The following is a 16,506-nucleotide window of genomic DNA, read 5'->3' as shown; positions in this document are numbered from 1 at the left end:
AATAGACTTTTAAAAATGAGAATCATAATCCTCTCATTTTGTGTATCTGTGTTGCATTCCCCTATAAGACGTCTTTAACCTAGGGTATGTGAACTTAAAAATTATATATTTTGATATTATATTTCAGTAAAATTGCTTTCCTTTATAGTCCTTTGTTATTTTATGCATTCAAAAACACTATTCTGAGAGCTGTATAAACTTTACCCAAAGGGTCCATATTCCAAAAAATCTTAAGAATCCTTATCCTAGTAGAATATAAACTCTTTGAAGGCCACCTCACTGTTGTCATTGTATTCCTGTTGTTAATACAGGGCCTGGGAGGTGGCAGGTGCTTAATAAATGTCTGTTGATAGTTCTATTGATTTCAATGAGGGCAGAATCCATTGAAGAGAAATATGCTATTGGATTCTCTCACATTAACACTGTATTCCTCTCTGTGTAGATCCATGACATTTCTCTACTGAGCTCAGCTTTATATTGTCAAGCTTACTCGATTTCTCTATCCTGTGCTCTCCTTCAAATGACCTGTGATTCTAATTCTTATACCAAAAATCAACTCTTCCTTCCTCCTTCCTTCTCCCAGTTCTTCTCCACTAAATTATAGATCCTCACCTCTCCACACAGCCCATCTCTCATTTTACTGGAGAGGAAACTGAGTTGCTGTGGAACAGATATCACTACCATAAAAAGTTTATATCTATATATGTATTTCTATTAAGCAATTAATGCCTTCTTCCTTCTCTTGGAATCTTAAACTTTTCAGGAGATACAAGAAATTTATTCTCCCTCAGAAAAGATTTTGGGTCTTTGATGGATGCCTACAGAATAACAATTCTTTATATTCATCATAAGGCAATTTACAATTTTCCCTTTTTTTCTCCCCAGCTTAATCACAAACATTTATTAGCTTCTATTTTGTCACAGGTTTTGCTCCTGAAGAGACCTTAGTGAGAACAGAGAGAATTCCAGTCATTGGGTTAGGGCAGATGTGGAGGGTTGACTCAAGGACACTGGCAAGAGATGAAATATTGTGCATAGGGAGTAAGTAACCCAATTTAGCTGGTACATAGAGTAGATACAGCCAGATGGCATGATGAATATAGAACTGGGGCTGGAGTCAGGAAGACCGGAGCAAAATCTAGTCTCAGATATTTACTACTTGTGTGACCACAGGCAAGTCATTTAGTCCATTTTCCTGAGTTTTCTCATCTATAAAATGGACAAAGTAATGTCACTTCAGAAATTTATTCAGAGGATCAAATAAGATAAATTTTAAAAGTGCTTGCAAATCTTAAAACATTATGTAAATTCTATTATTTATTATTTCTATTATCATGCTAAAATAATGTATAATTAACTTCCAGCATAGGGTAGAGTCAGATTATGAAAAAGTTTATTTCTCATGGAATTAAAGTTTCTATAGTATCTATTTTGGGTTTCCTTTTCTACGTAGTTTCTAGAGGCACTTTACAAATTTTAAAACACTTCATTTTAAAGTCTCTCATTGAAGCCTCTGTGAAGCTGTATTATTATCTCAATTAAAACATGGGGAAACTGAGGCTTAGACAATTTAAGTGATTTTGCACTCAATCAGTAGTACAGCCAGGCAGAAGTTTTGACATGTATTCTAGTGCCATTTTCATAATATTACACTGTCACATCATTGCATGCTATCTTAAGTATATAAATCTTAATGGAATAATATCTTCTCTTCCTATCACTCTGCTCATGATCTATTATCTTGTAATCTATAATACTTTCTGCAACTCATATGACAGGCATATCACAAATTGCCTCATTTTGTAGATAGTTCTGTCTCATTTCCCTTATAGAATTATAAACTTCTCCAGGGAGCTGGAGCTGGATCTTATACTTTTAAAATGTCCATAATAGTTCCTTGCTTATAATGATGACAGTGAATATGAGATGGTTAAGTGAATAAAATTAGATATAATTTCGTTTCAGATAATTGTGTTAGAGGCAGTGTAGAAAGAGATCAGGAATACCTGGGTCAAAATTCTAAATCTTGCCCTGGTACTGGATCTCAAGTCTTTAACTTTTAACCTCTATGTGCCTCAGGCAGTTCTCTAGAATTCGTCTGATAGGTTATAAACAGGTTGTGGATCTATGATTTATAAGTAGTGGATGGATGTACACATGCTAATGAGAGCATCCTTCCTATATTCATATATTTGTTAGTTGAACATAAAGGAGTATTGGTAAGACTGGAATCAATCTGATTCTTTCTGGGAGCAAAGAAAATCTAGATGCTCCCTTTTTAAGCATGTGACCAATTACAAGAATGTAGCACATAGCTAATGATTTTCAGAAGTGCTTCAAAATTCCATATATACTCGTGAGAAATTGAGTTCTTTAAAGGTAAGAGAATGGTGTAAGTTGCTGTACCCTTTCTTGTTTTCCTCAGATAGGCATTAAAAGGGATACTCTGTTTTCTTCAGGAAAGGAATCTTGCTCAATAGTAAAAAGAATTGGAGTTGAGAGGAATCATTGAGTTGTAACTCATGTAATTCACTTTGTGGCTTTTCAGGAGTGCTCAGAATAATGCCCCAAGTCTAATTAAATTCAGAATTATACTGGAAACCATGGAATTATTAGAATTCCTTTTAACTCTGCCTGTAAGGGCATGTTGATTGACCCAATCTGAAGAAGAGATAGAATAATCTGAGCCTGAGACATGTCTTTGCCTTTTTTTTTTTTTGGCCTTTCTTTTAACAATACATAAATATAGTACATAGTATTTAAAAAATTCTTATTTACTGACTAATAAAGTAGCATGCCCTGGAACCTTATTGTAAGGAAGCCTGATCTCATTAAATATCTCAGGGTTGAATGGCCATTACAATGGTGCTCAAGTATGTGAAAATTAGTCCTCAATCCTCAGTCCATAATCACATCATTAAAATGCAGTGTGATAGCTCAGCATTTCCTTCTTGTCTGAGGATAAATCACAAAAACTATTTGGTTGATCTTTAAGAGACACATCTTGATAATAACTATTTAGGCCAAAAATCCAGATATACACAAAAATGTAAGAAGTAGATTTCAGAACTAATTCCAGAGAACTCTGGGAATTACCATTTTTTTCATTTTCATATTTACGACTTCTTTTAAACTCTCCCCCCTTTTCTATTTCTTTTACTTTTCTGAGATTTTATATCATATTGCCACCTTTTTTGCCAAATCACAGTCACAGCAGAAAATGACTTAGAATGTTTCCTATTTCCCATTCTTTCTCTAGAGCACCTCAAAGGTATGTTTCTCAACCTTTAATCACTTATTATACCACCATACTAGGTGAAAACAAAATGTCTTGGCAGGTAATAATCAATTGGTCCCTGTGTCATAGTTGGTCACTGGATCAAAGTCTCTGGGTTTTTTGTGCACTTCCCCTCTGCCCACTTATGTAACATGCATGAAATCTGTCCTTAGCTTCAAATTTATCTGTCCTGGCTGACAATCTCTACTTGGTCATTTTATAGACTAGATAATGAGTCTGATTCTAAATGGGGCTCATGATTACTCCCTCATTTAAAGTCAGTCTCCTGAAGACTCGCTAATCATCTCTGCTACAGATTCCTAATCAGAGTCACTTAATCTAGAGAAAACCAAGAGAGAATTTCCCGTACCATTATTCTTTCCATTCAGGTGAAGTCAATGGGAAGAATAAATGGACGGAAGAAATGTGGTCTTGAGAAATGTTTCATATTACTTTGGTAAGAGAGATTGTAGAGTAAAAAAGAAAAGAAGGCTATCACTTTTTCTTTTTTCTTTCTTTCTTTCCTTTTTTTTTTTTTCTGTTGACTTTGAGTACTGGCTCTAAGAAGACCGTTCCTGTTTTCCCCCCAGGCATTTGGTTGCTGTCAACTAACAAAATAAATGGTGAAACATTGCATCAATACCAGATAAAGACATTAGAATATAGATGTTACAAGGTACAAAGCAGGTGGTCTTCAAAAACAAATCCAATATCTTGTTCCTCTGAAAATTACTAATATGGATTAGAATTTTTACTGATGGCCTTGACTACTTGGAATAAAATTAGAAATTAAGAAAATGAGCAAAAAATATGAAAATTGGATATCATAAGGTATAAATGTGTATTTCACCTGTAGAAGAATCAATCTCTATTTACTCTTATTTTACATATAGTTCTCAATCAGTTCACACTCTGATTTAATATTCCCCTTAAGATAGGCAGTAGAATATACAATTGCAGAAGTGATAGCTCACAACTCTTCAGCAAAGAAGTTGGAGCTTCTGACTTCTCCCAGGAGAAGAATGAAAAAAAAAAAAACCAAAAAATCCAACAGTTTGGAGGATTTTAGCATAGGGACATGGAAGCATCATAGTAGAATATCTGAGGTTCATAATGAACCTTAAGAACAAAGGATAACAACATAGCATTTACATTTTTTCTGTTTTGTTTGCTTGCATTTTTTGTTTTTCTTCCCAGGTTATTTTTACCTTTCTAAATCTGATTTTTCTTGTGCAACAAGAGACCTGTACAAATATGAACACATATATTATATTTAAGATACACTTTCACATGTTTAACATGTATGAGACTGCTTGCCATCTAGAGGAGTGGGTGGAGGGAAGGAAGGGAAAAGTTGGAACAGAAATTTTTGCAAGGGTCAATGTTGAAAAATTACCCATGCATGTGTTCTGTCAATAAAAAGCTATAATAATAATTATAATAATAAAGAACAAAGGATACAAGATCATCTGGTTAAGAAATCTTAAAAGTATATGATGTGAATACTTATTTTGTATTTAATTTATACTTTTAATATATTTAACATGTATTGGTCATCCTGCCATCTAGGGGAGGGAGCGGGAGGAAGGAGGGAAAAAATTGGAACAAAAGATTTGACAATTGTCAATGCTGTAAAATTACCCATGCATATGACTTGTAAATAAAAAGGTATTAAAAATAAAAAAGCATAATACAAAAAAGTATATGATGCATTTTAAAAAGAAATATTTAATTCCCAAATAGCTAAATACAGATTTAGATACATATAGATATGTACATTTGTGTGCATATACACATGCTGAATGTTTAAAAGGTAAGCTTAAATTATCTGTAAAATTCATTTCTGTGGAACAGCCCATTCCTCAATGTTGCCTAATATCCAAGGCATTGTGTAGTGACATATATTATTTCGTTTCATTATAGATGAGGACAACAAGGCATATGGAAACTAAGGAGAATGTCAAATCAGTATGCCTGTTCAGAATAGTGATCAGAAATAAAATGTTCAGACATGTATTCTAAAATGATTTAGAATTCCTTCTTTCCTCTCTTTCCCTCCCTTTCTCTCTCCCTTCCTCCTTCCTTTCTCTCTACCCTCCCATCTTTCTTCCTTTCCTCATTCCCTTCTTTCTCTTTCCTTCCTTCTTTACTGTTGCCTTCTCTTCCTCTTTCTTTTACCTTTCTTCCTTCCCTCCTTCTTTTCCTTGCTTCCTCTGTCTTTCCTTCTTTTCTTTCTTTTTTGCTTCCTTCTTTCTTTTCTCCTTCCTTCTTCTTCCCTTCCTACCTCCTTTCTTCTTACTTTATTTCCTTCTTTCTTTTCTTCCTTCCTTTTTCTTTCTTTCCTTCCTTTTCTCCTTCCCTTCCATATACATTTCATTTTTGACTATCATTTAAGAACTTAATGTGTATTAGATGCAAACTTCAACAAAAACATGCATGAAAGGAGGCATTTTACCCTAAGCTATTTCTAAGCATATAAATTAATTTGTTTTAATTTGGCTAAAAAAATATCAAATCCAAGCAAATACATTTTTGGGAGGAGAGGAGCTATTCCACAATATTTTTTGTTTTTAGTTTTACTTTTTCCATTCTTGACTTTTGTTAATTTCAGTCATGTGGAAACTGCTTTAGATATTACAATTCTTTTTTTTTCTTCCTTCCTTCCTTCCTTTCTTTTTCTTTCTTGTTTTAAAATAACCATCAGGTTATTTTATCATTGGCTGAATTGTCCTACCATGAAGGGAAGAATCTAATTTCTTTATGATCTGTTTAATCATTTTGGTCACCCTGGTATTAAATGCTGATCTCCACATGTTTTGCTTGACCATGGTGAAGGCGACTGTTCAGAATGTCAACTCAATATTTTCTTGCCCTCTCCACTGAAGAGGAATACCCTAAAACAGCCTGATAATTGCCAAAGAGAGTACGTTGTGAGCAATGGAACACCCAGTGAAGTGATACACTTGTTTCTTGGCCTTTGCTATGCTCATAAAATGAAGTGTCAAGTAATTATGGAGACAGATCAAACAGATGCCGATCTATTCCACCCTGGCATAGCCAAGTGAATCTTTCAACCCAATACTTTTTTGTTTTTTCAAAACCTTGCCATGGTGTGCATGACAGCACCTGCCCTTCAGCTAAAGGACTTACAAGTAGAAACCCCATTTTTTATTTGGTATGTTGATATTCAATTCATTTCCCAGGGAGGTCTCAGAGGTGATCCATCACTGATGGTCTGCCCTTGAAAGGCACATACAACTAAAATCACACAGCCAAAAGTATTTATCTGAGGACTTTGTGCATAAATACTTCAGTCATAGAACAGAATGAGCCCAGTGTTCAGAATACAAATCCCAGTAAAGATGATGATGGAACAAACCACCACTTGAAGTAATTGATATGGACAGAAAGTTCTGATGTGCCTGAGGACAGTATGATGCTAGGTTTATATTATGTCCAGACTCAGAAACCCTGACCCAAGGATTTTTAAATTGCTTTATTGTTGTAATGTCTAGGATAGAACAGATAATTCTGAGACACTGTGATCTACTGGGAAAAAAGCAACAACAAATCACTGGATTTGGGGTTAGAGGGATTGGCACTTAGTAGTTAGCTGTGTGACCCTGAGCAAGTGACTTAACACCTGAGTCTCAGTTTCCTTCTTTGTAAAATACACTTATTATGACATCATTTGCTGTGAGGCTTATCTTAAATGAAAATGTGATGTAAATGGTTTGGCCACAAACAGTGATGCAAATAAAAGCTCTTCCTGAATTTGGGAGTAGTTAAGTGGTAATAAAAGGGAGCATTGGACTTGGAGGTAGGAGAATCTGAATTTGAATCCTGTCTAACACATTTATAAGTTGTCCTATCCTGGTCATGTAACTTAACCTTACAATACCACTTACCTCATCTATAAAATAGTGATAATATAGTACATAAAATGGTAGTAATTATCAAATGAAATAAATATGTAAAGCACTTTATAAAACTCAAAATTTATTAAAACTTTGATGAAATAATAATAACTATCATTTATATAGCATAATTATGTTCTAGTACTGTGCTAAGTGCTTTACAATCATTATCTTATAAAATAATACCACTGTAAGTAAATATCTTAATAACTATAATGAAGCAATTCAGAGGGAGAAGGTTTGTATGCTATTGTTCGATAGTGATGGTTGAAACTATTCTCTATTTAGGTTACAGCCTAAAAAATAGAATGCTGACTCCATTTCTTTTCACTGGAATTTTAAAAATTTACATAGTAATATTTCACCTTTGCATAGTATTTTATATTTATAATGTTCTTGGTATACATTATCTATTATGCTTCTCACAATTATCACATGAGGTGGGAAGGGTTATTCTCTCCCTAGTAATATCCTCCCTGTTAAGTTCTTCTCCTCCTATCCCAACTTATTTACCTCTTTAGTCTGATGTATTTGTGTACCAAATTGTTTGAATGTACAGTTATCCATTCTACATCATGACAACTTTTCCCATTTGGTTTTGATATATCTTGGTTTGGCATAAGAAATTAAATGGGGAATTTGGGTGGAAGATACAAATATAGACATGTGACCAGCAGACAACACAAATCTATGACCAAATATTTAACTCAAATTTTACAATAAGATACTGTAAATATTCCATGAAAGAAAAAAGAAAAGAATTCAGACCTCTCTGGTACAAAGAAAGGGCAAAAAAAATTTGCACAGATTTTCCAGATTGTGGGGGTGCTGGGCCCCTAACCCCCATGACGTGGAAGAGATATTTATAAATATGTGTGCTCAATACTCTTTGTTTCAGGTAAGAAAAAGATTCATCTGATATTCACTTATCTCTGTGTTCATATATTCTTCTCATATCCTCCAATTATAAAAAGTGGTAAGTTCCACCCTCCTTTCTCCTTTATACAAAAAGATGTTTACTTCTTTCCTGCCAGTTCTTTAAATAATAATTTTTTAAATTCCCACAACAGAACTCATCTACCTCCATCTCTTTTTTCTTATTTTATTCTCTCAATACTCTTTGAAGACATCCTGGGTTCTGACTGAACACTGGTTTCTCCTCTTCTTGTTATAATGTTTGCATTACATCATCATACAACTTCTAACTGCTCAAATAAATTTGCCTTTCTAGATTTCTCTCTAGATTCCTATTTGAATGCTTGTGAACTCTATTCTCCATTAAGAATCTATTTAAAAAATACCCTATGGAATTATTTAGCTTCACAGATATGTTATTTTAAGTTTTAATCCTTTATTTTGCCTTTTGGAACATTATATTCAAAGATCTCTTCTAATTTTTTAGTAGAAGCTCCTGGGTCTTATGTATCCTGACTGTGGTTCCTTGGTATTTGGCCTCCTTTCTGGATGCTTATAATATTTTTTTTTGCTTTGATGTGGGAGCTCTGAATTTTGGCTATGACATCCCTGTTGGGTTTTTTTTTTAGGATCTTGCTGATGAATTCTTTTTATTTTTACTTTAATTTCTGGTTCTAATAGATTTGGGTAATTTTTCAGCATTGACAGTTGCAAAATATTTTATTCCAATTTTTCCCCTCTTTCTCTTCACCCCTTCCCCCAGATGGCAGACTGACCAATACATGTCAAATATGTTAAAGTATATGTTAAATACAATATATGTATACTTGTCTATAATATTTTGCTGCACAAGAAGAATCGAACTTTGAAATAGTGTACAATTAGCCTGTGAAAGAAACAAAAAGTCCAGGCGGACAAACAATAGAGAGATTGGGAATTATGTAGTGGTTAGGTGAGTTGTTTTTTGATATCAATTATCTTACATTTTCTTCTATTTTTTTCAATCTTTTGATTTTGTTTAAGTATTTCTTGTTTTCTCATGGCTACTGATGCCTATTTTATCTACGCTATTAGGCTTACCACCTTCTCTTCTAAGATATTTATTTTCCTTACAATTCTTTCTCCTAGATCTTGTATTTCTTTTTTTTAAATCTTGCTACATTTCTTCTAATTATATAGTCTTTGTGAAGAATACATATTTGAGATTCTCCTGATAGCAGTTACAAAGTTATTCTTTCTTCTGTGTGTATGTGTGTGAGAGAGAGACAGAAACAAACAGACAGACAGACACAGAGAGAGACTGAGACACACACAGAGAAAGAGAGAGATAAGGGGAGAAGGGAAAAAGGGAAGAAGGAAGGAAGGAAGGGAAAGACAGAAGGAGGGGAGGCAGAGGAGAGAGACCTGGAGCAATTTTTAATACTCATCAACTTTTAATCATTCATCTTCTGCAGTTTTAACTCTTAAATTAGGACTTTGTGGCAGGGTTATTATGTGTACTCTTGTCTGCTTTTATTTGGAGTGGGTAACCCTGCTCCTTAGATCTCTTGGACCTCAAACTCCCAAGGGTCTCTCGCTAGATTTTTTGAGGTTCAGACAGCTTAGTCTTCAGGATCTTCTACTGTGGTGTTTTTCAAAGTATGATCTAGGTCCTCCTGGAGATTCTGGCATCCTTTTGGGGGTCTATGAGATCAAAACTATTTTCATAATAATAATAAGATTTTTAATCTAACTCAGCCAATATTAATAGGTATAATCCACATAAAGAAAAATTCTTTGTGAGGTATCCTCAATAATTTTTTAATGGTATATAAAAGTCTAGGGGAAAAATCTTTATAAAAATTTTTCATATTCAGCTAGGGAGTTTGGAATCCCTGGGTACCTGGGCTCTCTTGGTTTGAGCACTGTCACACATTCTGATCTCTGTCACTCTGTTCTCCAAAACCTAGGTTTCCTAGCCTCGGGAATTTTTTAAGGTCTGTACTTTTTCTGCCTTTAGACATAGAGTATTGTGGGTTACAGTGTCTATGGTTCTTCATTGATTGTTTTGGGAAGTTGGACTTGTTAGCCTAATTGGCCTTTTTACTCTATTAGCACTCCTGTTTCTCACTGTCTTTCCGTTTCTAGATGACTTATATGAATAGGAAAAAATACTTATTACAGTTTTTCACTGGGGACTCTTGATCATTCATCCATCTGGTGTGCATTTCATGATTTTGCTAGAATAAGCATGTGCCAACTGGGAGGTCTATGCTTCCTTCAAGCAGTCATCTTGGCTGGAGTACTCTAGTTTTTCAAAACACTTAAATTGAGTTTTTAAATACAAAGTGTCCACCATGTGCAAAGGATTGTCTGAAATTACTAGAGAGATGTAAAAATGAGACATAAATTTCTGCTTTCAAAGATCTTATAGTCTACTGGCAGGGGTCCTCAAACTACGGCCCACGGGCCAGATGCAGCAGCTGAGGACATTTATCCCCCTCACCCAGGGCTATGAAGTTTCTTTATTCAAAGGCCCACAAAACAAAGTTTTTGGTTTTACTATAGTCCGGCCCTCCAACAGTCTGAGGGACAATGAACTGGCCCCCTATTTAAAAAGTTTGAGGACCCCTGGGGTAAAATCCAATATGTTTACTAAAACTTTAATACAAACTAGAACGAAATAAAGAAGGCACAAAAGGAGATCTGGAAAATGCAGAGATATTTCCCAGGGGGAGTAGGGCCTCATACATTAATGAATATAACTCATAAGAACGAAAGGTAAATGGCTAGAGTAACTTTACTTGAAAAACTGAAGGAAGAATGACAATAACAGTTTTCAACCATAAGGAGGAGACAGTATAAAAAAGAAATTGGCCATATTCCAACTTTGCTTGGTAAAGGAAAAGAAAAAAACAACAAGCTTTTATTGTAACTGAGATATATGCTAGACAATAAAGAAGAATTTCTGACCACAAGAGAGATTGTGGAATCTCCAAAAATGGAGAACTCAAAAATTGGAATAACATAATATAAGTAGGGCTTTTTCTGGAGGCAAACCAATTAGCACTATGACCTTTTGAATCATCTATTCTTAAAACCTCTACAAAGTTGGATTTTAATATTACTTTCCTGTTGACTCCAAGGACCAAATTAAAGAGTAAATCTTTCTCTTTAAAATGATGTTAATTTGTACGTTGAAATTATATGTTTCAGTACCCTAATGATAGATACTGTGATTTGATTAGTTCAAATGAGCTACTTAGAACAAAGATCAATAAAGCACTAATATATATGTGAACACTATTTTTAAAAGTTGTTTATCTTCCATGACTTAGTTGAACTCTGTTACTACACTGATTCTTGACACCCTCCTTCCTCCTGCCCTTTCAAGGGTCTCCACTAGGCTATGAATATTTTCTTGAATTATTCATTTGATGTTCATCAGCCCACAAGCTAACTTCTGGGAAGCAAGAATGTAAATGTTTGATTATACCTAATTACTCTCAAAAGTTTTTTTTTTTTTTAAACAGGAAGGAAGCATGTCTGATGTCTCATAGTATTTCAAATACAGCAAATTGTGAAGATGAGTTGTTACTATAATTCATCCTGAATCATTTCAGACACAAGGGTAACTATACAAGTGAAAGAGATTTAGTCTCTTAAAAGGAGCCGAGTATTTCACCTGCCATGACAAATGAACTAAGTTACTAACATTCTAGGACTCTAAAACTTATATATGGACTTTGATCCCAATAAAAAGCAACAAGTTGTCAACAAACCAATTTTATTCAATTGTAACTCCAGAAATACATCTTTTTGGAAGTGATTAAAGCAGGCTACATGGCAAAACTATAAACCCCTAAATCTTCCTTAAGTAAGGGGAGATTGCTTTTTGGAAAAGTACAACATGAAGAATTTTCCATTTCTTTGACACTCAATTTAAACTACGTATTCAATCACATTCCAATTACTTCTGAATACCAATAGCAAAGGCAATTTCTTTGTGAAGTGCAAAGAATTGTAGGAGTTTGGCTTGGACAAGACAAATTCAACAATTTAAGAAATACTTGTTAAGTGCTGTCTCTGGGCAAGACATTATGTTAGGTATTGGGGACACAAAAACAATAAAAAACAACAATCCCTGCCTCCTAGAACTTAAATGTTTCAGTGGGGCTAAGGTAGGGGGATAAACAACATGCACATAGACCAAGTATTATATAAGATAGGGAATGATGGGAAAAATGGAAATATCAATGAGAAAAGGGATGAGAAGGAAGTAATCACCAAGAAACTACTTATTTGAACTGAATGTTGAAGACAAAAATTTTAAAAGCGGAAAGTGAAAAGGAATTATCACACTCTTAACATCTGAAATCATGTCAAATTAAGGTAATTTAATGAAATCAGGAAAGAACTATTTAAGAATGATACATATCTGCATAATTCTACTAATGCAAGTTGTTGTTGGACTACATCTACAAAGACATTTTTCTTAGTTAACTGACATCTCTTCTTGTTAGACCTTGAATGATAAACCAACCAGAAAAAAATCTTTCAAAATTCACAGTTTAATTTGGAAACAAATTCTATAGAAGTCATTCACATGGTCCAGTTTTTTTTAACTTCAACTGTGGTTGGGGAGTCATTACAATTGTAGCTAAAGAATAACTTCACTTTTTAAAAAAAGAAAGAAAAGAAAAGAAACCAGTGTTGCAGAGAACAGCACTTATTAAATAGTCTCCTTTTGAAATCAGAATTTCCCAAAAGGAAAAAAAAAATGGTATGAAAAACTTTTTAACATCGACTTGGATTTTGTTAAGAGTTATTAGTCATTTCTTTTGACTTTCCAAAGAAATGTTCTTCTGATTCATACAAGGTAATGGAATCAATTAACTTGAGACTTTAACAGATGGCTTACTACACATTTCTAAATAAGGTGCCTGTGTCCGTCACCCTTGAAGACAGACAGACGCTAACCAAGTGTGACATCAGTTCAATGTGAGAGAGTAAGAGGGATGTTTTTTACTTTAAATTTGGCTCTGCCATTTCTAATATGTCACCCTAAAAATAACTTGTGGCCACAGAATACATATGTGGTAGCAACAAAGAAAATACTTCGTTGAAGAAAAAGAAAAGAGACTTACTTGGTAATAAAATACAAGGCTGCAATTGCTATCTACTTTTGTCACTCTTAGCAGGAGGTGCTGTGAGTTAGCAATGCATCCTGGGTGACTGGCAAATGTGGTAGATTCCAAAGCACAAGGGGGGTGGGGAAACTGAACTGGCAATTCGTACAATGAGAAATTATCCTTAAGTTTTTGAAGGACTCAAGATAAATAAAATCTAGTGAATATGGCCAAAGTAAAAGAGGTTAGAGAGAGGAAGTGGTTTGAGGGAGCATCTTATGAAATATAACTTATTTCCTATCAAAATAAGATTCCAATATAGATAGATATATTATGTTTTTGAAAATTACATGACCTAGGTAGTTTTCAAAAGATACTATTTTATTTGACTAATGCTATTAGAGCACATCTTCTGGGTTCAGTCTTTAAACTTTTATTTCCACCTCCATGCTGGGATCTCCCAAATGTGGGCTGACTTCTCCCCTCTAGGGTTAGTTTTTTTAGTGTAAGATATACTATGTACTTGGAACTATGCTAAGTGCCTTACAAATATTATCTCATTTGATGCTCGCAATGATGCTGGAAGATAGATAGTGTTACTAGCCTCATTTTACAATTGAGGAAACTGAGGCAAACAGATTAAATGACTTGGCTGGACCACACTTCTAGTAACTGTCTGTGACTGAACTCAAACTCAGGTTCTGACTCTGGACCCATTGTTTTACTTCCAGTGCCATTTAGCTGTCCATGTATTGTCATTCATGAGACCCTAGTCATGTGCTTCCCCTTCATAATTAGCCAATGGCCTCAATTAGTATTTATCAACATTACTTTTTAGTTAACGGTTTTTATTTTCAAGACATATGCATAATTTTCAACATTCACTCTTGCAAAACTTTGTGTTCCAAACTTTTTTCTCCCTCTCTTCCCCCCAATCCCAGACCTACATGGCAAGTAATCCAATATATGTTAAACATGTGCAATTCTTCTCTCTATATTTCCCCAATTATCTTGCTACACAAGAAAACGTAGATTAAAAAGGGGAAAAGAAAGAGAAAGAAAACAAATGCAAACATTATCAACATTATTTAATCAAATGATTTGGGCAGAACAATTTGGTATAAAACATTCCCTTCAAAAATCTCCCACAAATATATATGGATCCACCATGAGAGTGAGCACAAACTTAGATTACAGTGGAAATGAAAGCACATGTATAAAGAACATGTGTGAACAAAGGATTAAAATCACAACTCCTGGCTGTTGAGTTCTTTTATTGAGTTCATAGCCAGCATTCTCCTTTGGTACAAGAGATCATATTTCTTAAACTGCTTCCTCAGGTGGCCACCTTTCTAAATCTATGTTTGCCCAGTATGTCTCTTTCTGCTCCATGATGGATATATTATTTGCTATTAGATCAATCTTTTTGCTAATATGCTTAATGGGGGTAGAGGAAGACTAGTCATACCCTGAGGAGAATTCGTTTCCAACTGGAATTCTTCCTTGACAAGTTGACTGATCTCACTGATGAACTGTTATTTTTCATATATAGGCCAAGAGGTGTGTTTGGTTCTTTCTGCCAGTCACAAGATGTTTCTTGGGTAGCAGCATCATCTCCCTTTAAGCAATTATCAAAGCACTATAATTCTCTAAAACTGATCAAGGGATTTTTCTTACCTAAAATTTTCACTGATTACATTTTAATTGTTGGGGGCTTCTGTTATTATGAGGCTGCTAGGTGACTCAGTGGATAAAAAGCCAGATCTGGAGCCGAGTCATCTTCCTAGAGTTCAAAACCAGCCTCAGACACTTATTAACTGAAACCCCAGGCAAATCACTTTACCCTTTTTGTCTCAGTTTCCTCATCTATAAAATTATCTGGATAAGGAAATAGCAAATTCATTTGCCAAAAAAAAATCCCACAAAGAGATGGACACAATTGAAATGACTGAACATTAACAACAAATCTGTGATTATATAAGTTTATGGGAGAGAGGAGAGAAATCCCATTCCTGCTCCATAAAAATCAAGCTTAATTTCAAAACCAAAGAACAATTAATTATTTGAACATGACTTAGTTCATTTCATAGAAACTAAATTCTACTATTTTGATATTTTAAAATGTAGTCTCACACTGTCTTACATACTGAGGATATTCATTAAAGTCTTCTTGAGTTTACAGATGACATTGCAGATTGTCATTCAGTTCTTAGCTTAAAATACATATAACCTCAATTTCTTGCTTATCAATATTTATAAATCAAGAGTTAGCCTACACTCCCAAATTACTCAGTCACTGACTTATAAATTAGGTGGTGCTGTAGGACAGCTAATTATTGTCATACTGTATCACCATTTCTACCTCATTCCAACCAAGAACTCAGCTGAACTCAATGGAGACTTTGCTATGAAGATCAAGTTTTCTAGACTAGTAATAAACAGACACAATTCTGTTTGGGCAACTAAACCAACTAGTTTTATGACCATGATTCCTCTGTTATCTTCTTGTAGAAAATGAGAAGGTTGGACTATATGATACATGTCTACTGAATAGTTTAACTTTAAATTCTATATTTTTATATGTCTGTTCACTACTATAACCTCTGGTTAATAAATAGATTTTTAGAAGTATTTTTAGAACAAGAATCACAACATAAATAGAGAAGCAAAATATTACATACACACCTTCCATGAATGCAGTAAAGGTTTTTGTAATTGGATAAAAACCTAGATTTGTTTTAAACATTCATCCTGAATTTCCTCCCCCGGGTGAAAATAATTCTTCAAAGAATAAAATAATTTAGGTTGTTTATTATGTAACTCTATGTCTCCAGAAGTAAATTGGCAATATTGGATGGAAAAAAAAGGGCAGGAGTGAAGTCAGATTAGGGCCAGTACTGTCTCTCTTGCCTGTGAAATATGGAGGTACCAGAGACAAAAATGATGTGAGAAGAGGAAAAAAAAAGCAAATTCAGTTCATTGTAATGAATTTTTATTAAGTGTTTACTATATTTGGAGTTGGGCACAAAACATAAAAATGAAAAAGATCCCCTCCCTTTGAAAAATTTGGGCAAATTCTTACTTCCCTTAGTATAGGAGGTAGCATAACATAAAGACCATGGAATTAGAAACAACAAAAAAAAATTGGAGAAGCCTAAGTATCACATAATTTTAATCTACCCAATCAAAGACATATTAGAAGTATGACTTTTTACTGAGAATGAGGCTTGACTCTGGATAACTAGAGTTGGAATGGAATATAGCAGAGAACAAATGGACCCATCAAAAA

General features: G+C 34.2%; 1 protein-coding gene across 3 annotated transcripts in view; it reads right to left on the bottom strand.

Moving 5' to 3' along the window:
• Positions 1–16,506, bottom strand: part of OTUD7A (OTU deubiquitinase 7A) — a 292,841-nt gene that overhangs the window by 84,841 nt on the left and 191,494 nt on the right. The window lies entirely within an intron of this gene.

The sequence above is a fragment of the Sarcophilus harrisii genome, chromosome 2 (assembly GCF_902635505.1).
Source record: "Sarcophilus harrisii chromosome 2, mSarHar1.11, whole genome shotgun sequence".
NCBI classification, from domain to species: Eukaryota; Metazoa; Chordata; class Mammalia; order Dasyuromorphia; family Dasyuridae; genus Sarcophilus; species Sarcophilus harrisii.
The sequence above is the reverse complement of the archived record's forward strand: the minus strand, read 5'-3'. Positions and strand labels throughout refer to the sequence as shown.